Genomic DNA, 22319 nt, shown 5'->3' with positions numbered 1-22319 from the left:
ATGTTTTCTGGAAGGATAAGTCAAGACTCTGTGGTTTAATTTGATGGATAACACAAAGACAAAAAATACTTGACCTCTGTCCTTAGTGATTATTTGTAGTTTAGAAGTTTATTTCCTGTCTTTTTAAACTAGACTATACGTTCCATGAGCACAGGAACCTTGTCTGCCTTGTTCATTGTTGTTTTCCCAGCACATAGAATGAATGGTACCTGAATATAATAGTTGCTCACTAAATAGTTTTACATTGCTAAACAACAGTTACAAACTGCAATGAGTGCTGTGATAGCAGTATGCACTGGTGCTAGGATGGCAGAGCATCAACTCTGCCTTACGGATTAGGCTTCAGAGAGAAGGTAGCATTTGAGCATTTGAGCTTGAAGAATGAGTAGGACTTTGTGAAGTGGAATGGAAAGAGAACGCTATTCCAGAAAGGGTGGAATACCATGAATAAAGCAAAGTGTGATGAAGAAAACAGTATGTTTGGGGGATAATGAAAAGTTTATCTTCTGAATGTTGATCCCCTAAACTGGACAGTATAAGTGGGAAGTAAATTTCTTTCATACAAGTGTACATTACTTCATGAAATAGCTGTGAAACAAGGACCACAGGGAGATGCAAGTAAATTAAATTACTTTTAAAAGACTATGAAGTAAAATTGTTTTCTCAGATAGATAAGCCTGTTCCTAATGAATCTCTCCCGGGAAGCTATTCTCTCCAAAAAGGACCCACGTGTAGCCTTGGTCAAGCTTTTCCTAAAAGTTTATTCAAGGAGGTATGAAGAAACTGGCAAGTTGAAAGAAAAGTAAATAGTGGCTGATGTTTTTACCACTGATAAAAAACCAGAAAGATCAAGGCTTTGAGATCATTTGATGTGAAGAGGGAATATGACGAATGTTCACCATTCAAGGATCACTAACACAACCTTTCATAAAAACATAATAATAAAAGTCGAACCTAAAGAGACTTTTATTCAGTGAACATTTACTAGTGACAGGTGCTTTGGGTATCCGGGCTGCTCTTTGTCGCTGGCTGCCAGGGCAATGCTCACAACAGCACACAGAGGTAGGAGTCACCACCTTCCACTTTACAGGCGAGGAAATGGGGCCCAGCATGGATAGGTAACCTGCTTGGGGTGGTAAATATACCTGAAATCCTTGTCAACCTCGAAGGTCATCCTCTTTCCCCAATCCCATGCTGTTTCTCACGTAAGAAGCTTTTTTTGATTAGCTAGAGAGAAAACGTTCTTCATCAAACATGAAATACAATTCTAAAGGCACAGGATTGTGTGTGTGTGTGTGTGTGTGTGTGTGTGTGTAGGAAGTGTGTTCTGGGCCAGTCGTATTGTCCTGTGAAGCAATGTTCCCCAAATAGCCCCAGAGGGCAGTATCTATAACTCGTCCCATTATAATTAACCCGGGGGTTAAGGTATTGTTTCTGAAGCCCTGGTTGAAATGCAGATATGGACATGGGAGGATTGAGACGATCTCTCAATTACACCTAATTACAGAGCTGGCTCTTTGAGAACTTGACCCGACTGGTCCAGGAGTTGAGAAAGGCGGGGGCTGCCTGGGCACCCCCGCGGGGGAGGTCTGCAGGCACAAGAAAGCAGGTAAGCGGTGGGTATCCGGACTGGGAGAGCCTTTCGGGCTCGGTGAGGTGGTGGAGGTTGGATCTGAACTAAAAACAAACTTTGACTTCTGGACAATTCTCCAGGGAGAGGGTGGGGAACACACCTCGCCTGGGACTCTTTGGGAATCCCATTGACAGGTCATTCCAGGTTCACCATCTTCCCGTTGTAGGCGCCTTCAGGGGTTCGACCCGAGGGCAATTAAAATGGGCCACTGCAGCCAACTCCCTGCCCTCGGTCCACAGCACTGGGGTCCATAGATTCAACCCTTCCGCCACCCACCGTGCTGGGGGCCGCGCTCCCTCCCCCAGCACCGCGCCCGCGCCCCCGGCTCCCGGACTGGGCATGCTCAGTCGCCGCCCGCGTCGTGCTCCTAGGGAAACCTCTGCGCGCCCTCCCCAGCTGCTCTCGGTCGCCTCCTCGCCGCCAGCCGCCTGGGGTGCATCCCGGCTTGCTCCGCTCCTCGCGACCCAGATTCCTGCCCCGCCCCCGCCCCTCCCGCGCCCGCAGCCTGTGCGGCAGCCGTGGCCGCCCGTGTCCAGCCTCGGCGCCGGGGACCGACCGCGTCCATCGCCGCCGCGGAGCACGCAGCCGGAGCGCCTGGGGAAGGCGGGGATGGAGCCCGCGTTGCCTCGAGCCCGGAGTTGCTGAGCCTGCCGACGCCGGAGTCCAGGTGAGTAGCGACCCCAGCGGAGCCCAAGGGCGCGGGGCAAATGCCCTTGGGGAGGAGAGAGGTGGCGGCGAGGACGCGAGGCATCGTACGAGCGGCGCTGTGTCTGGGGCGCAGCAGAAATGGTAATGGTCTGGGCCAGGGAAGGGACGTGAATGAAAGTGAACATGCGCTCCGGGGTCACCTAGGACCATAGTCCTCTCTCCCATCCTGTCTTCCCAAATTAACACCGTTGAGGCTGCAGGTCGGCGCGGGAGGCTGTTTGCATCCCGGCCGGGGCGTGGGTCGCCTAGCGACTGAACGCCGAGGGCTCCGCAGGGGGGCTCCCAGGCAGAGGCCAAAACGGAAGCGGGCACGAAGGGCAGCTTGGCTGGGTCGAGTGGCCGGTCTGGGTCCCTGGGGATCCCCAGTCCTGCGGGCTTCGGCCCCTAGGGCGGTACAAGGCAGAGGGGTGGCGGGGCCGCGGGACCAGGGGGTCTTCCCCTCGCCACGGCCAGGAGCAGCGGCCTGAGGGGCTGGCGCGCTTGACCTCCGTCAACTGCCGGGAAACTCCGCACTTACTAGAGCATCGCTTTCCTGGACAGGTAGAATTGAACAGGGGAGTGGGGAGCGACAGCCGACAGAGCTGTTAAAAGCAGAACAGTGGAGTGTGGTGGTGGGATGTGCTGTTGGTGGTGCCTTTTTTTTCCAAGTGTGGGTACAGGCTGCTCCTACTCACGGTGTTTCTGCTCACCCTGTAAGTGGCGAATCCGGTGACACACCTTATGAATATTTCAGGAACGACCTCGCAGGCTCGCTTGCTTCAGATCAAGTTTAATGAATATGTATGTCTGCCTTACTGCTCTGCACAGGCAGGTGGAAGCCCCAACCAGTGCCTTGAGCTTTCCACATTTCATCCCTTTCCCCGCCAACTAGGCAAAAGACGCTGCTAGCCCCCAGTGAGCTTTAGATGAGTATCATAAATTGAGTCTGTCATTTGGAAAGACCAATTTTGGGCAGGCATCCAGGCATTGTTCTGCATCTCTGCAGTGTATGCGTGTTGTGCCTGTAGCTTGACAACCGTCCTTAACTGGTGCTGCCAATATGGTGGAAAGCAGGTAGTGTGCTTGTATTGGGATAAACGTCTTAATTCATTATCATCTTATGACGGCATGAAGTTACAGCAGACTTAAGTCATTCCCTCCCCAGAAGTTTTCTCTGAGGTCAGTCTAGCTGAAATTTTGGCAAAGGGACACTCTTGTATCCCTCTATATTGGGAGGTATTTCTCCTTAATTTCTTTCATGGGAATAAGAAATGAATGTCTTCTCTGGAAGACACACTGTCCAGAATTCTGAAAGAAAAATCCATTAATGTAAGGAACTTTCAGGATCGGAATGGGCTCTAGGACATCTTTCTCTTTGGTTTATAACTTCCATTGCACCATCACCATTAACCAGTAAACCAGCACACGCAGCAGTCAGTACTCTAAAATGATACTCTTTCGCAGAAAGAGCCTGGTTTCCCCCCTTTTCGTTAGAAAAGACAGGTATGTAATCTTTTAAAGAGCCTATAAGGAATTCCTCCATTGACCAAAATTTCCAGCCTCCAGTACAAGACGCTGAAAGAGACAACTCTTTTCTCTCACTAGCCCATACACAGTGAAGCTGAAGTGCTTCAATTAACAGATGTTTCACATTTAGGGAAGGCTTTTTCAACAAAGACCTACTGCAGTTACATCACAGACTCCACCTCCCGCCTGGCAGGCTGCTTCTCCAAGCCTGTTAGTGAGGACAGTATGTATTGCTGTGCTTGTATTGCTGTGCTTGATTAATGAAGAAAAGAAATCCCAAAATGGAAGATTTTATTTCCCTTCTTGTGTTTTGCTGATTTAATTGAAAATATGAAATTTTCAAAAATTGTTAATTATTCATACATGCAGCCAGGACTTAACTCAGGCATAGTAATAACTCTGTAAATATTAGCTTTCCAAGAGATTTTTGGGAAACATTACAGTATTCTTTGTGCTAAAATTATTGATAGGTAGATTAGAAAGAAATTCTATGAAATTAACAAAATAAGTGAAAATGTTATATAACAAGCAGCATTTTCCTAAAGCATGTTTCTGAGATGCTCAGAAAGAAACCCAGTGGCATTAACAAACATAAAATCTGGCTAACTGAGAAGTTTGGATCCAAACCTCCAGGTACCTTAAGGAAGCATTCCCTGAGTCCTCTGAGAATTTTTTTAAAGTCACTGTTAGGGTTACCAGATTTAGAAAATAAAAATACAGGCTGCCCAGTTAAATTGGAATTTCAGATAAATAGTGAATTGTTGTTATTAGTATAAATGTGTTCCATATAATATTTGGGGCATGATACTAAAAAATAATAGTTGTTTATCTCAAATTCAGTTTTGACTAGGCAGCCTGTATTTTTCCTGGCAAACTTAGTTACTGGAAATGTTTCATTCCTCCTTTTTGGGTCACTTATGGGTTGAAAAAATAAAGTGGAGCAGAAATCATATGCTGTTCTGCAGACAATCTGGGACAAGCTCAGTTCTGGTTTAAGCTATTGAAAATAACTCATGCTTAAAAGTGAGTAGTTTAGATTCAACACGAGGTACTAGATTCTCGAGTACCTCTGCTTGCTGGGCTTAGTGGAAGGTGCCAAGGATACAAAGAGGAGAAGGGGAAGTGGGACAGGGGGAGGGATCTACATCAGAAGATGTGGGACTTGCTATGCCAGTAGTGTGTGTGTGTGTGTGTGTGTGTGTGTGTGTGGTGGGGGTGGCGAGTGTCTACTGCAGGAGCCTGGGAGAGACTCTGAATTCAAGTGAGCAGCTTGAGTCAGGGAGTAAAAGGCCTAGCAATTTTGACTGGGCTGGCCCTGAATAAGAGAGAGATCTTATCCCCGGAGAAAAGGAGGAAAAAACCTCTGTGTTTATAGATAGTAGAGTTGAGCTGGAAGTTGAAGGATTTCACCTGATGGCCTCAGTTAGAGGACAGAGTGGTTGCCAATGGGAATGGAAGAGGGAGCTGAAAAGGGACAAGTGCACATACTAGTGAATGATACTTGGGTGAATTGCATCTCAATGCATTTAAAGTAGCAATTGATCTGCTCCTTGACTCACACCCTAAGTGCTCCTTCATTCACTATTCTACTACCATCCTGGTCTCCTCAGGTAAAAAGTCATCACCACACAATACTGGAATATATTATTTAAAGGTTTTATTACTTTTATATAAAAGTAGATATTTAAATATAATATTTGAGATGCTGATCAATATTCAGTTGCCTCTGGCACAAATTCCTCAAATAAAGTAATCAGATATTTTGGTTTTAGCATACCTATTGCTTCAAATAGGAAAAGACATTAAGTTGTGATCATTTTCTGATTTGGTCCAGCGATGTATTTTTAAAATATTTTTAATTTTTAAAAATTATTATGGGTACATAGTAGTTCTATATCTTTATAAGGTGCGTGTGATGTTTTGATACAAGCATACAATATGAATTAATCAAATCAGGGTAATTGGAGTATTTATCACCTCAGGTATTTATCATTTCTTTGTGTTAGGAACATTCCAATTCCATTCTTTTAGTTATTTTAAAGTATAGCCCAACTTATTGTTGATTAAAAGCACTTTGTTGTGCTATCAAATATTGATTGTTCTATTTAACTATCTAACTATATATATTTGGTCCAGCTGTCTTCAAGGAAGCAGATTCTGATGATGGAAAGTATACATTTTACAGAAATAGCACTGTGTGAAAATGACCATATGAATGTTCCCAGTGCAGTTAGTTAAAAAACAATAGCACACCACGTTCATTTGTGTGTTTGAAGACCCAGGAGGTACTTTCACTATTGATCAGCACAGGAAATGTCCAGGGAAGTTGAAGATCAAACCAATGCAGTCCATGTAGAGAACAGTTACTTGTTTCTTGAAGATTCCAATTTGCAAAACTCCAGCAACTGATGATAAAGTGCCATTCTTGATTGCACTTCCGTCAACAAAATCTGGTTATCCTCGGGACCATCTTTCAGAAGAGCCTGCTATGTTTGAGTATCCACTTTGTATTTTGCAATAAGTTCTTAAGCTATACTGTATGATGAAGTAGTTCATTAGGGTCTATCAAATCATTATCCCTCAAAATAGAGCAGAAAACAATTCTATTCCAGGTATTTGTACTGTTCCTCTTTGCAGCATTTGCCAAACATGTTCTGCCTTCTAATTCTGATAGTATATGGAAAAAAGTGATCAAGGACAGATTGATGTAGCTAAAATTTCAAGGCATTTAAACCATGAGTTTTATTTTTAGCAAGGTTTCATGCAGACATGGCTTATTAAAGAAATGCTCACTGCAGTAATCTCTAAAGACAGTTTATGTAGACTATCACCCAGAGACAGCTTTAACTGAAATTGTGTGCTCAATTCACATTTTAAGTCCTCAGTAAATACTCTGAATTTAAAGATTCTGAAGACAGTATGTTCTTGCATCCTGGGAGCTTTTAACCTTCTAGCTCACTTTTGCTGACCATGAGCAAGTCATATTTTACATCAGTTTCTGTGCTATAAAATGGAAGATATGCACGTTAAAAAATATTGTGCCAATCCCAATCTCTGTATCTATAAAACAAACTTTAAGTGTTGCTATAGTTCTAAGGATGAATAACTTTATTCTCAATGAAATTAGACAATTTGTGTAATGTCTGTGTACTCTATATGGTGTTTTCAGATGCCACTGAAATAATTCACAATTCAATTTTTTGCTTTCTTGGTGCAAAGCAAGATGATTATGGTAAATGCCTAAGGAGAGCTCATTAAGCACCTTAAAAAAACAGTCTCAAGCAAGCTAATGAGTGCAGATTCAAAGGTTCTTACATAGCTTTTAAATGTTAGTTTCCATTTTAATTATTGGTATTAGGAGTTGGGTAATTAGAATGCTTGTTATAAGAGCTTATTTCAGCTGCTATAACTCTCCTTTCTGTTTTTCCTTGTGCAGTAGTGGTGAAAACCTGTCATATGTTCTGAAGGTTTCATTCATGATGAAATTAATAATTTATTTATCTCACAGCTGTTTTTTTGTTTAACACATATCACCAATGACATCATAAATTCTGTTCTCTCAATCTTTTTTACTTCACCAGTTGACGTTATAAATATTTAAAATGTGAATCAATCTCTGGACTGAATTTACTATACAAGTGCATTTCTTCCTTTGTCCTTTAAAAGAAGAATAGGAATATTCGACCCTTCAGAATTTGGAAGTCAGATTTTCTGAAGATCCTATATTCCAGTAGAACACTTACATTTTAATTTCAGATTTTCTTTGGCTTTAGAATCCATTTAAATTAGCAAAAAGCTTTAAAATTGCTTTTAGTTAAGAAGTTTAATTGTACATTTTAAGAGAATGGTAAACATTTATCAAAGGTGTCTTAATTAAAATGTATGTTATGCACATCATTAGTCATCATTTTAAAAGCCTTGATTGAAATACCTCACATAGAATTTTGACTTTCATATTCTGTCTCAGGTATAATATGTATGTAGTCCAATATGTGAACCCAATATATGAAAATCAAGACTTACGAAACAGATTTATTGGGTTATAGTTTTTGTTTCAGTAAAGAGTTCTATGCTGTACCAAAATTTCCTCTATTATTTCTTTAAATTGTAGATAACCTGGGGTATTTAAAATAGAGCCAGACTCATCAAATTTTTATATATACATAATCCTTTGGGGACACATCATTCAACTAGCCTCATGAGTAATCTTTGTGGGTGAGATACAGAAATGAGGTCTGGGATTTGGCCTCATAACTGGGTTGATCAGCTATATTCAAAGAATGATCATAGGTATAAAAGCCAACACAGAAGGTGGTTTCTATTGGCCTACTTTAGAGCTCTTTACTCGACCATAACATTTCTACGGTTTTATCAAGAACTCAGATATACATAGATCATAATGCAAAGCTCAAAGTAGTAGTGAATTTGGATGACAATCAGGATTAAATTTGATATCTCTTAGCCCAGAGCAAGGACTAAAACTAAGATAATATTTTAAAAGGATGGATGCGAGGTTCATTTAGGTTCTAAAATTAGTTGCCAAGGATATGGTGTGGAAGTCCTAGTTTACCAACAGTTTGGGTTTTAAAAAATAGTATTAGTTCACTTGAGTGTTAGCTAACAGTACAGAAGAAATTAACACTGTACTTTGGTTGGATTCATAGATGAATAGAATCAAGATCAAATAAGGTCAGAAATAAAAAATATAACAGACTGTACAGAAAGTGATGAATTTTGAGCCACCTGTCAAGAAAAGAGAATGCCTTTACTGGGCAGGACATTGGCTTACATGACCTTCAAAGCACCTCCTAAATCTGATCATGTAGTTTAAATTGAGCTCCCAGGCACTTATACACGAATCTGCCAATGTCTAATTCAGCTTGGCAACATTAATATAATAGATAACTATTGTATATCATTTCCTTGATTGATAATGAATATATAACTTTAGTCTTTCCACTTAATAGTTATTCCCTAGGTAATTAATCAATCATAACTTAAAATAAGTGCATCTACTCCGTGACTATGACTAGGTTAAATTAAAGAGGCTATTTCTAGGTACTCTTCAATTATCTAAAATCATATTTGAAATTCTTAGTTCAAAATGATACATATTTTGAATAGCCATAAAATAGGCTTGTGTCCAAGTTCTAAAATAAGATTGTCTACCTAATCAAAGTAGATAAACATACATTCACTCTGAGTGTACTCTATGTGTACTCTATTACTAGTCTGCATCGTGTTTTGGCTTTTGACGGTATTTGTTTGTAGTGTAAGTGGACACTTGTCATTCCTTTTAAACAATGCCATCTGAACCCCTTTCCCATATTGAGGGCTGTATTAGTCAGGGTTCTCCAGAGAAACAGAACCAATATGAAGGGATTTATTATGAGGAATTGGCTCATTCAATTATGTAAGCCGAGAAGTCCCACAATCTGCTGTCTGCCAACTGGAGACCCAGGAAAGCTAGTGGTAGAATTCCAGTCCAAGGGCAAGAAAAGATCAATGTTCCCTCTCAGCAGGCAGGCAGGAAGCAAAAAGGGGTGAATTCCTCCTTCCTCTGCCTTTTTGTCCTATTCAGGCCCTCAGTGGTTTGGATGATGTCCACCCATACTGAGGAAGGCAATCTACTTAATGAGTCCACCAATTCAAATGCTTATCTTCTCCAAAACACCTTCACAGATGCACCCAGAAATAATGTTTAATCTGGCATCCCTTGGCCCAGTCAAGCTGACACACAAAATTAACTACCACAGGGGCTCTCTTACATTATGAGACAGAGCCCCCTCCCCACTATCAGAGCTGAAAGTGCCAGATGCCTCCTTTCCCAGACATGCTTGTACCATAGGCCTGGGCCCATGACCCAGACTCTGCCTTAGTACCAGATGATCCAGTTGGCAGTGCTCCTGCTGGAGGGGCAGTGGAGCCAGCTCCAGTCTGTGCCCAGTGGTGGCAGTAGAGGTGTCTTTTCTGGGCCAGTTCTGTGTCATCATTTTAAGCATTATTTTTGGCTACATAGCCTCCAAACCCCGTTCTCAAGCCCATCTGGACATTCTGTGGGTTCCTTCAGAACAAATTCCTACTCTGCTTAGACAGGCAGAGCTAGTTTCTATTTCTTGCAATGATAAACCTTGACTGGTACAGGGTGCAAGTCCTTGTCTACATAGGCAAACTAGTCCTTCGCTAGGACCTAATGAGCACACAGCACTCTGAAAGGTATGGTACAAAAGGAAATGTTTATTCATTCTCTGAGTGTTTATGGACAAAGCACCTTGCTTGGCATTGGACAGAAGGAGAGACATACAAAGCTGATATTTTCAAACCAGTGCTATGGGACAAGTAGGATGAGGTGGGGACACTACGGGCAAACTTGAGGTAGAGACAGATATAATTCTATGGATCTACTGGTTCTAAAGACTGAGTATGGAGATGAAGAATTGGGATAAGAAAGGATACTTTCCAGGAAAATAAATATTGTGTGTCATCAATTCTAAGAGGCAAATTTTTTCCTTCATTTAAACATTTATGAAATTAGGAAGCATTGTTAGAGTGTGTCATGTTTTAATTGCTATTTTTTTCTGCTCATCTATCATATTTCACTGATTCTAAGGTGTCCTTGATACACAGTATCATTAATATATTTTGTACCACTAAGAAAAAAGCTCAATGACTAATTCTTTTTAAAATGACTATGCCTAACAGCATACTGGGTGCTCTAGACTGGAAGATACAAAAAGACTGTAAGAGAATTAAGTCAGTCACAGAAATGATGTGGGTTCCATACCAAATTCCTTTTCATTGTTGTTTCATAGTCTCCCAAAGCTACTAAAGAGTAGCAGATTGACCTCAAACTTATGTTATGAACAAACTCAGGTGCTAATCATCGTAGCCTGTAAAAAAAAAAAACAAAATGCCTAGGATACTTGCAGTGATTCTCTATTTTATGGATGGCACCTTTTTTGGGGGATAACTTTTTACTTGGAAAATGTTATGTTATATATATCCAAAAGTAGACAGGATAGTATAATGAATCCCAATAGTTAAAAATCATCAACTCATAGCCAGTGCTGTTTGATCCCTCATGCTACTCTCTGTCCACTCATTTTATTTTGAAGCAAATCCCAGACACCATATCATTTCATTTGTAAATATTTCAGTATGTATCTCTAAAAGATAATGACTTTTAAAAAATATGTTATCAATATTTTACTATTATACCCCTAGGGAAAATATCTATAATTTGTGGCACTTTTTTTGTAAACAAATTTTTTATTTATCTTAATTAGGTTTTAAGTTGCTTTTGGTTTTGGAGATTTTTAAAAAGAAAACTGAATTAGGTCTACTTCAGTGTCCACTGATTTCTTTTTATGAAATTTACAGTTCTGCAATAATATCTATCTTGATTTTTCATTCTGCAGCCTTCTTTTGAATATGTTCTGAGGATTTGTGAAAAGAATATTCTTGCCACTTCCAATGCAGTTTTCAGAAAAGCCTCTGAATAATATGTACCTCTATTATTTTTGGTCCCAAATGGAGGATTCATAATTACTGTATCAAATGACTTGGACATTCCTTTAGCTAATGAGTATACATCACATTGAACCATGTCAACATTTGTTAATTTAAGCTCTTTCACATTTCTATTATAATAAATATTTTCTATGCATCTTCCTCTCTGTCAAATCCAACACACACATACAATGTGTGTCCTGGTTGGATACTGTTCTAGAAGTAGCTTGGGTTATTTTGAGTCTACTCACTTGTTGCAGGCAATTCTTTAATTTCTTAAGCCTTAGTTTCTTCATTTATTTTTATTTGTTTTTTGAGATGTGGTCTCCGTGCATTGCCCAGGCTGGAGTGCAGTGGCTATTCATAGGCGTGATCATCATAGCACACTGCAGCCTCAAACTCCAGGGTTCAAGCAGTCCTCCTGCCTCGGCCCCCTGGAACTACAGACACACAACCCTGCAGGGGACCATTAACTCAAGAGGCACCCGGTGCCTCTGCCTGGGCTGAAAGTACTGCCCAATGGCATCTTTTTAAAATTTAAGTTCTGTTTATATCAAAGTAAAAACATGTGATTTAAAACATCATAGTACCAGAAGACTTATAATAGGAAAACAGCAGTCCTCATGCTCTAATCTATTAATATCTCTACTCCAGATTTCTGTTTTTCAAGAACACCCACTTTAATTCTTTTAACTGTTTCTTCTGATGTGTTCCACTTTAATTCTAAATAACTGTTTAGACTGCTATTTCTCAACGTATTAAAAGTATCAGATCCACTGATTTTCTTCTATAGAAATGAAGATTTAACATTCATACCTAACTCTTACACACAAAATTTCTCCTTCTTCAGTTTTCCCCATATCACTATTTTTGATTAAATAAATATACAATGTTTATTTTGACAATGTAAATTTTATTTATAGCTTACTATTTTTTATTTGTATAACTTTTTGTTTCTTCAAGAATTAGTAACTGAAATGTTTTTATTTGCTTGTTTTCTGTTATGCATATCACAAATTATCCCCAACCAACAGAACTGTGAATACTTTCTCCATACATTTATATATGTCAAATAATCTGTCAGTTCCAGTTTTTTCATGGAGATATCCTTTCTTAAGTCCTCTTGAACTCTGAACAGTTAAGATTATTGTGAAGAGACTTCCATTCACCGTCATTCTAAGAAATTCTTTTACCTTTCTCCTGTATGGGATTTTCTGATTCCTGGGTCCAATGTCTTTGTCATTCTCCACGTTCCTTTTGGTGGAATGCTTCCCTCAGGGGCTTCCCAAAGGGCATGCTTGGGAGATACATGGAAGACTTGTATCTCTGAAATTGTCTTTATTCCCCCATCACATTTAATATTTTGGCTAAGTGCAGAAATCTGGATAAGAAAGAATTTTTTGTGTGTGTGCTTCTGTGTTCCTACTGACAAATTGAATGCTTCTGATTCTTGGTCCTTTCTATGTGACCTGTTTGTTATTGTTCCCCCTCTGGAAAATTTTATTTGTAAAACCTCACCGTGATGTGCTTTGGTGAGAATCTTTTGTTATTCAAGGAGCTGGGTACCTTGTAAGTCCTTTTCAGCTGGAGACTCACCGGTGCTCTTCAGTTCTTGGAGTTTCCTGTGTTGGTTCTTTGATAATTTCTTCACTGACATTTTCACTTTTCTTTCTCTATGGAATCTCTGCTATTTGGATGTTGAACCTTTTTCTCATGATTTTTCATCTTTTGACAATTTCTTCTTGCAGATTCCTTCAAATCTGGGAGATTTCTTCACTTTGTCTTTCATTTCTGACATCTTTATAAAATTTCCAAGAACATTTCCTTATTCTTTCAATGTTCCTTTTTATTGATTCCTGCCTCCTATTTCATGAGTGTAATATTTTTCTTGTATCTATGAAAATTAATTATGATGTTTTGGTAGTTTTCTTCCCTTTTTGTTATCTCTGTTTCTTCCACATTCCCCTTTCTTCCCTCTTTCTTTGCTTTGGGTCTCTGCAATTCGTGTTAGAAACTTCCCTTGATTGTCTGATAATCTTTGGTTATCTGTTCATATTTAAGTGCGAGGCACTAAAATGCTCTCTATGCCCGGATGGGGCTTGTTGGCCATCTGCTTCACAGGAGCATTGGGAGCTAATGCTTCGTTGAGGAAGAGCTACATGTGTCTCTGGTTGGTTAGTTTCCTAAGAGGCAAATCCTCTGCTATCCTATCTGAGGAGTAGTACGCTGGTTGCCTCTGTTCTGGGAGTTGAGCTGGAGAAGAAGGCTGGCAGGGATCTCACATTTACCCTGTAGACTTTTATGTAACCTCCTTGTATTCAACATGGCAACACAATCTCATTTTCTTGCATTGCCAAGTTTAGAGCTTCTCTAGCTCAACCTTTTTATGAGTAAATCCCACCTCCTTTGATAGACTGGAGAAGAGTTATTGTTACGGCCCAACTGGGTCCCTTGCCCTCCACCCAGTGAGGGCCAATATACTGAGACAGCAGGGGTTGCAGTAGAGAAAGAGCTTTATTTCTCAAGACAAGGAGATGGGAGTAATTTCTCCAATCCATCTCCCTGAGAATTTGGGGGCTAAAGCTTTTAAAGGTGGTTTGGCAAAGAGTTAGGGAATTGGGTCTGCTGATTAGCAAGGGATGAACCTGATAGGGTTGGGACACAGAAATCATCTTTTCAGGTGGGAGATTTCCAGGGTAGGGGGTTTCAGGGTTGTTGGATCCATTCCCACGCCTATCCACGGGTCTGGTTGGCGTCAGTAAGATCCCCCTGGAATGCAGAGTCTGAAAAATACCTCAAAGACCAGGTCTTAGAATTTACAGCAACAGCAATGTTATCTATATAATAGTGAGGGAAGGGACAAATCTCAGGCCCATCAGGGAGGATAGTGCCATTAAGCAGTAACCATTTACAGCAGCAAGGAAGTTAGGGAACAATGGCTGGTTAACTTCTGGCTATATCTATACTTTTATAAAACTCAGACTTTGATTACAATTTATACCTTATGGCTCTACATTGTTTTAATATGGACGGTGGAGACCTAAGCCCTATCTAATTCTATGAAAACTTTCAACTAAGCCTCCTGTTTTGGCTTCATCCTTCATTCCCATTTTTGGAGGAACTGGACACCTGTAACTCCCGAATGTGACTGAGATTCTGTGCTCTAAATTGTATTGCTCCTGACTCACGTCCGCCACTGCAGGCTTAGTCTATCTAGTAGGCTGAGTTGCTTACCCCCTGTCCATCCCTTTCAGCTTCCAGAATTCTGCTGACATCTCGTGTGTACTTCTGCTGCCCTTATTCTTGTGGATTTGTGCCTTTCTGATTTCTTTCCTCTTATTTTGGTAGGATTTCATGTGTTTTATGTGTCGTATATAAGTGGAAATGCATGACGCAAGTTTTAAGATGTTAATGGAAAAAGACCTAAACTCTGTAAAATAATTTGAAGAGGTTTATTCCGAGCTGAATGTTTGACTGGCCTGGAGCACGTGGCCTCAAGAGGTCCTGAGAAAATGAGCCCTGTGTGTGTGCGAGAATGTGGATGTGTGTGGAGGTGTATGCATATTGGAGTGATTGTGATAGGGCAGCGGTCCCCAACCCTTTTGGCACCAGGGATGGGTTTCATGGAAGACAATTTTTCCACAGGTGGAGGCGAGGAGGTTGGGGGGTGGTGAGGGGGCAATGGTTTTGGGATGATTCAAGTGCATTACATTTATTGTGCATTTTGTTTCCATTATTATTACATTGTAATATATAATGAAATAATTATACAGCTCACCATAATGCAGAATCAGTGGGAGCCCTGAGCTTGTTTTCCTGCAACTAATGCTGCCACTGATCTGACAAGAGGTGGAGCTCAGGCAGTGATGTGAGCCATGGGGAGCGGCTGTAAATACAGATGAAGCTTTGCTGGCTGACACGCCACTCACCTCCTGCTGTGCAGCCTGGTTCCTAACAGGCCATAGACCACGGACCCTCAGCCTAGGGGTTGGGGACCACAGTGACAGGGGAAGAGAACCAGGACAGACTATGAAGTAAAGGATTGGGAGGCTAAGAAGGACATGAGTTGCTCTTATATAAACAATCTATAATGTATTCTGGAATTACTTAACCTGGCTTAACCCGAATAAAAATGTTCAAGTCAAGGAATGATAATCCTATAGAGCAATTTGCTGCAGGCCATTAATACTCTTTGTCACCAACCAATGAATTCTCCTGCAGAAACATTACAGCCTGGAATCTGGAAACAAGTAGGCTTCAGTCTTACTATGTTTCGTTGATTCTGAGGTGCTTTTCTTCCATATCACTCAAATCAGGATGCATCATAGTTTAATTAGCAGCATTTTATTTTTCCTTAAGGGCACATGAAATTATGGTGCATTTTACCATTGATGGCACTGATGAAATATCATTGGAAAGAAAAAAATAATATTCACTCAGCAAACATATCAAACCATGTATAATCATAGCTCTAAAGTGCATTAAAAGCTACTTTTTTGTTTGTTTTACTTTATGACTTGTTGCAGAAGCCCAGTCTAAATGGTCTGCTTCTCATAGGTGAATGCCTTTACCTCATCTGTGTGGTTAGGGTTAGTAGTTGCCTTAAGAGCAGGGTACCCTGCTTGCCTCCAAGTCCCTGGAAATACCCCAATTTGCTTTGACTTTCCCGTCAAATGTTTCTAGATAAATGCCTTCACTATGTTCTACTTATAGGTAAGCAAAAATGTTGCCAAAAGCCTCAGGTTAAATTGGCAAAACTATATCCATTTAATTTTTGTGCAAACATAAGTTTATCATATATTTATTATGGTTTTATTTAGAAATTTAATTTTAAAACTAAAATACGTAATTGAGAATTTAAAAAGAATCTAAATTGAGTATTTTTGTGACAAAACAGATTAATAGTTATATTTTGAAATCTCCTTATTCTTTTGTTGATGAGAGACAAATTCCATCAATCCTGCCTGTGTCTCACCACCTTTGCTGCCTCGATGAAAGCAGTGCATGAGATGTAGGAAACCACAGTGAAAACTGGAAAATCACCATGACTTTGAAGCAGATCATAAATATATTTGCAGGCAACCCTGAATTCTGTGGCTGGCATGGACCTTCCTGGCTATAAATCACAAAAATAAACTTGGGATAAGTGTTTTATTCATGAAAAAAGAGGGGGCTGAACCTTTGTTGTCATTTTAATGAGTGTCAGTAGAGTGATTTTCAAGCTAATCACCAGAGAAGGAGGAAAGGAAAGTTCTGGAATGTGGCCTTAGGGAGATCATTATTCAAGAGCATTATACCACTAATATGATATGCTGGATTTTATGTGTGAAATGTAAATGTATAATTTGAAAGATTTTTCATTCCTCTGTGCTGGTAATTTTTCATATTGCTTCTTTTTCTTCTCATGTTCATACCTGTATAAAGTCAAAAATTTCATTTTATATATGCTTCAAATGCTCATAAGTAGCCTTAGAAACTTTTCTTTTTCTTTTCTTTCTTTTCCTTCTCTTCCTTTCCTTTCCTTTCCTTTCCCATATCTTCTCTTTTAATTTCATGAAGTAAAGTCTTGCATTATATCCTTTGAAGTCCTCATCTGTCTAGGTCTTCCTTGCACAGATACAGTGCTGCTTAGCATTTGACCACATATGAAACAAAATGCAAACTTAGCCCTTATCTGAACTTGCTAATTCAGACCTATCTATTCAACTCATCTGAATCTGAAAATTTGCCCATCTGACTTAAGAAAACTGACTCCCTTGTGTTCTGGGCTCAGCCAGAGCCCAGCCCCTCACGTGGCAGGGGACTTCCATCTACTCCTTATCCACAAACCATCTGTGCCCTTAGAGATGTGCTTCCTGGAAGGAGGTCAGGCTTGTTTTGGAGAACTTTCTCTAATGTCTTGAAAACCATCCACAGACATGCATACGTGCAGAGCATAAAAAAGAATTAATGGGAACTATGAGCTTAATTGATCATATCTTAAAACTACATTGGCTTCAGTTATCTGTTAGTTTGGGCCTTTTTCAGAATAGATTTGCCTTTCTAAGAGTAAATTTCAAATGTCTCACCATAAAAAATGTCAAGTAAGTCAGGTGATGGATATGTTAATTACCTTGATTTGATCACTCTACTTTATGTGTATCTATATATATCAAAACATCACATTGTACTCCATAAATGTAATATAATTATTTGTCAATTAAAAATAATATAAATACAGAATAGTTACCTTTCTCCTCTATTTTACCTTCATCTAGACACAACCATCACTGAAGAAGGGGTGGAAAAAGAGAGCCTATATCTGTTTTGCTAGATTCCCAAATCTCTACTTGATGGGCTGCTGAGGGATGTCACCATTATGATTTCAGTCAGACTCTAGAAGGGCCACAAGTAAATACAGTTAGACAGTTCATGAGGGAAACTGGAATTTGTCACATAGGTTAAAGAGAATTTACTTGTAGTTTTTTTTTTTTATTGTTGTTGGAAAACTTTCTTAATTACTTTTAGAAAAGATTTAAAGTGACATATTTATAATAAAGACATAGGACAAATAGTATTGAACCAAACTAGCCACAGCTTTCTTCTGATGCCCCAATCAGCTTTGGATCAATCTGATTTTTAGGAGAGGAAACTATAAAAATTATTATTTATGGATCTTATGTTTTAACATGTCATTGTTTTCTTTCTTCTTTCACCTGGAATGAGAATATCCCAAGCTGAGGAAATAATTCAGTGGCAAATATGTAGACAGTGCTGATCTTGAATTTATCATCTGCAGAGTCAACTTGTGTGTGCTCTCTGCCCTCCACAACTTCGTTGTCAAATGGAATGCTTTTTGTTCTGTTTTTCACTACTGCTAAAAAAAAAAATGTAAAAATAAAAATAAATTTTTTAAATTTGCCTAAACTCTCTTTTTAATCCAGAGGAAGAGAAGAATGTGTTTTCATCTTATAGTTGTTATTAATTACAGTGAATTGTATTTTGAAGGTGACACTTTTGATGGATTTTTTCTCTCTTCCTGGTGTTGTAGCATGAAAAGAAAACAACAATGACAATAAGAAGCAATTAGGGAAATCTAAAGGAAGATGGAACTTCTTTTGCTTTCCAATGAATTCAAGAAAACTCAGTCAAGTTAGCATATATATCTCCTAGGTGATTTGGAATATTTTACCAGCCACTATATATATTTTATATATAGTAGAAAAAAGTAAACCGATATTTTCACCTGTAAAGGAACAGTTATGATGTGTTATGAAGACTAAAGCATATAGAGGTGGATGGAAAGAAAAATGAGGGAAAATGCTGATTTGAAGACCCTGTCACACTGACGACTCCCAGAGTAGTTTAGGGAGACTAAAATCACTACATGGGTAGCAGTGTGGACCAGGAGCTTGAATTCATTGGATTTTCTAAAGCCAAGTTAGCACTAGATTTATATTTTAGCAAGGAAGGATATTTTTATTATTATTAAATAGTTATTTCAGAATTACATTAATACTACCAGCAATTCATATCTCCTTGGACATGTAGCCTCAAGAAAGAATAATCTAAAACTCATATTTTTTTTGGCTCTGTTGTATAATTTTTTCTCACAAAATTTTCTTATTTAGAAACTTCCAGATCTATAGTACATTTGCTTCAGGAAAGGAAAGAGCTTAATTTTCAGTGGCAGAGGAACCGTTTTTATTCAAGAATCCTGTTGGTAGATCCCAGAAGAACACTGTTAAGTTTTGAGGTGCAGGTGCGGTCCCAGCTTTGATTATTCCCAGGTCTGCAGTTTAGTATGAACTGAATACACTATGTATTCTCTTCACTCTTATGTCAGTCCAGAACTGTACCTCCATGGTTTCCAGAGGCAGCACAGGAGAGTCATTAATAGCACGGCCTCAGGACCCGAGCAGCAAGAGTTAGCATCTCTGCTAGTCAGTCAGCCGTGTGACCTTGGAAGGTTGCTTACCCTCTCTGTGTCTGAATTTCCTCAGCTGCAAAATGGAAATAATTATTATTCGCTTCATAAGATGACTGTTAAGATTAAGTGAGTTAATATAAGTAAAGCCCATAGAATATTGCCTAACACATGGTAAGCACTTTGTAAATATTAGTTGTTATTATTGTTAGTTTCACAAAACCTTAAGCTAATACTTAATTTTTTCAATTAAATTTTGTTTTTAAATGTATTCTATACAACATTCTTTTTTAAAAACTAGGATAATCCCAAATTAGGCAGATTATATAAATAAAACAGTATTTACTTTGTGGATTGTCTTTTATTTATATACAAACATTATGAGTCCACAAGTATTTGGGTTATTACAAGAGATACATAAAAAATATCTTTTTTCATCTCACTTAGGGATTATGATTTTAAAGAAAAGAGTTCTGTCCCCTCTAGTTGAGTCTCTCATTCATTCCCTGGGGTGCTTAATAGATAGACAGACTTCTAAGAGGTAGGGTTACCCCGTGGTACTTTACAAAGAGCCTCAGGGGGCTTCTTGCTCAAAGGAGGCAGGACTAGTTCCTTGACGCCAGGCTACAGGATGAGTTTTCAGAAGTAGCAGACCACACTCCTTGCTGCCCCTTTCTTCCCAACTGGGAAGAGAAAAAAAAAAAAAAGACGTGAGGCAGATAACCCCACAGTTTAGCACTGAAGTACCAACTGATCTCTGGGGGTGTTTGATCTGGCAAGCGTGACCATTTGATCCTTCCCTTTGGGTGAGTTCGGGGTGATGTCCCCATCCATATAGAGAGAAATTATTACAGATGAGGTGAAAGAGTTAGGAAACCCAGGATTATAATCATATTCTTTATCTTGGCTTAAAAAACGATCTGCAGATTTTTTTTTTCTTTCATTTGGGAGATTTGCAGTTTATTAGTGCTGTTATTGAATAATGCTTTTTTTAAAAGTGCATTTTTCTGAAAGGGTGCAAAGTTCATTCCAACAAATATATATTGAGCACTCCGAGTGCCAGGCATTGTACCAGTCCATGGATGTCCTAGAGGAGCATAGAGGCCAGAGGGGAAAGAAACAGGAAACAGATCATTTCAGAACAATATCAGAGATCTGACATACAGCAGGTAATTCTGATGTCCACCCCAGGTGAAAACCCCCTGTAGAGAGGGTGTGATCAGGAGGGACAGCACACCGAGCCGTTTTCATGTTCACCTGGATTCCTGTGAAATAGGTGGTATTAAAGTCAATGTCTAACCAAAAAAGGGTGAATTTTTTTATGTGTAAATAATACATCAGTAAATCTAAATTAAACAAAACAGAAAGTTAATATCTATATTTTTTTATTAGTGAAACGGACATAAACCAGGCAAGTAACTTAGGTTTAACCAGGTTGAAGTCAATAGGCTGGTGAATAAAAACACTGGAGATGTCTGTCGTGGCCACCTTTTTGTTAGAGCAGATGAGGAGTGAACTTAAACTGTCCTTGTCCTCGGACCCTGCCCTGCCACTTCAGAAATGCTGACCAGGCTACAGAAGAGGCCTAGTACAAAGGAGTAGATGAACACAGCACTGCTCATGGAAAAACAACTCAAAGGGCATTTCATATCAGCACGAGCTCAAAGGATCATGCATTGCACACCGACTATGATTTGTTACAGCACAGATTGTCTAATTAATAGTAAATAGGGCATTAATAACCTAGACTGAAAAAAAAAATAAAGTAAGCAGTAACTTTTTTGTTTCTTCTATAAAACATTTAACAAAGCTATTTAATGAACACTCAGTGAGCAATGAGTTAAATAGCATGTGTGCAGGCTTTCTTCTGCCACCCAAAGCCATTTTTGGTGTTTCCTCTTCGGGGGACAGATAATTAGATCTAATTGTTATCATTGTTTCCTGTTTGGGGGGACAGATAATTAGAACTAATGGTTATTTTCCCTCCCTTCTCTTTTCCCATCCAGTCAGCAAATCCAATTGATTCTACCTTCTACATATTTTTCACCTCTGTTCACTTCTCTCTCTTACCACTGTCATTGTCTCAGTTCAGGCCACATGAACTTGCCAGAATTTATTTTGACAGTCTCCTAAATGATTCTTCACATGGAAAAATGATCTTTTACATTAGAGGAGGATATAATATGAATAAATAGTAATACTAACAATAAGTACCATTCACTGAATGCATATCATATACCTGTAACTATGCAAAGCACCTTATGTTCTTTGGTTCATTTAATCCTTAGAACAACCCTACAAGGTAGTTATCATTACTCTCCCCATTTAGCCCTAAATGGGGCAAGCAACTTGTCTAAGGCTACCGCTTGGCTAGGGGTAGATCCCCTATGAACTCTCTGAAACTTGTAGTCTTAACTACCATGCACACTCCCTGTCATATTTGCCAAATTTTCCTTTAACTAGTAAGACTCTCCCACAGTATTAACCTGTGCTGCATTACTCAGCACAATGCTGGGCACATAAGCATTCAAGAAGTTTTTTTCAATGGATAAATTCAGGAACCAGTATGTGAAGAGCAGAAAGCTAAAAGTGCTATATTCTTCTACTTATCCCACATAATTAGGAAATGAAACTTTTTTAGATAAACCATTTTTTAATTAAGGTAAAATAGACATAAATAATTTACCATCTTTACCATTTTTAAGTGTACAGTTCAGTAGGTAAACCAATTTTTTAGCTAACTGAAGTTAAGCCATTTAAGGATAAAAGATTTTTTAAAAAATTCTGATGAAATGTTTCTAAAATGTAATCCATCCTTTACTACTTTAGTAGTATGAGAATTCTAATTTAACCTTATCCTCATGACAAAAAGCTATTGTTATGAACAGTAAGTGTTGTATATGCTAATTATTTAGTAATTCCTTCTGAACTATGGTTTTAATTACCATCTATATGCTGAGGAAGCCCAAATCTTTGTCTCTGACCTGGATTGTTCTTCTGATCTTTAAATCCATGGATTTTTTTTTTTCCCATACAAAGTGCCACTAGTATACGTCC

General features: G+C 39.2%; 1 pseudogene; it reads right to left on the bottom strand.

The window, feature by feature from the left end:
- Positions 1-11163: 11163 nt before the first annotated feature.
- Positions 11164-11652, bottom strand: LOC138383856 (rRNA N6-adenosine-methyltransferase METTL5 pseudogene; annotated as a pseudogene).
- Positions 11653-22319: the final 10667 nt, after the last annotated feature.

This window comes from Eulemur rufifrons, chromosome 6, assembly GCF_041146395.1.
Source record: "Eulemur rufifrons isolate Redbay chromosome 6, OSU_ERuf_1, whole genome shotgun sequence".
Lineage (NCBI taxonomy): Eukaryota > Metazoa > Chordata > Mammalia > Primates > Lemuridae > Eulemur > Eulemur rufifrons.
This window is presented reverse-complemented; position numbering and strand designations above follow the sequence as displayed.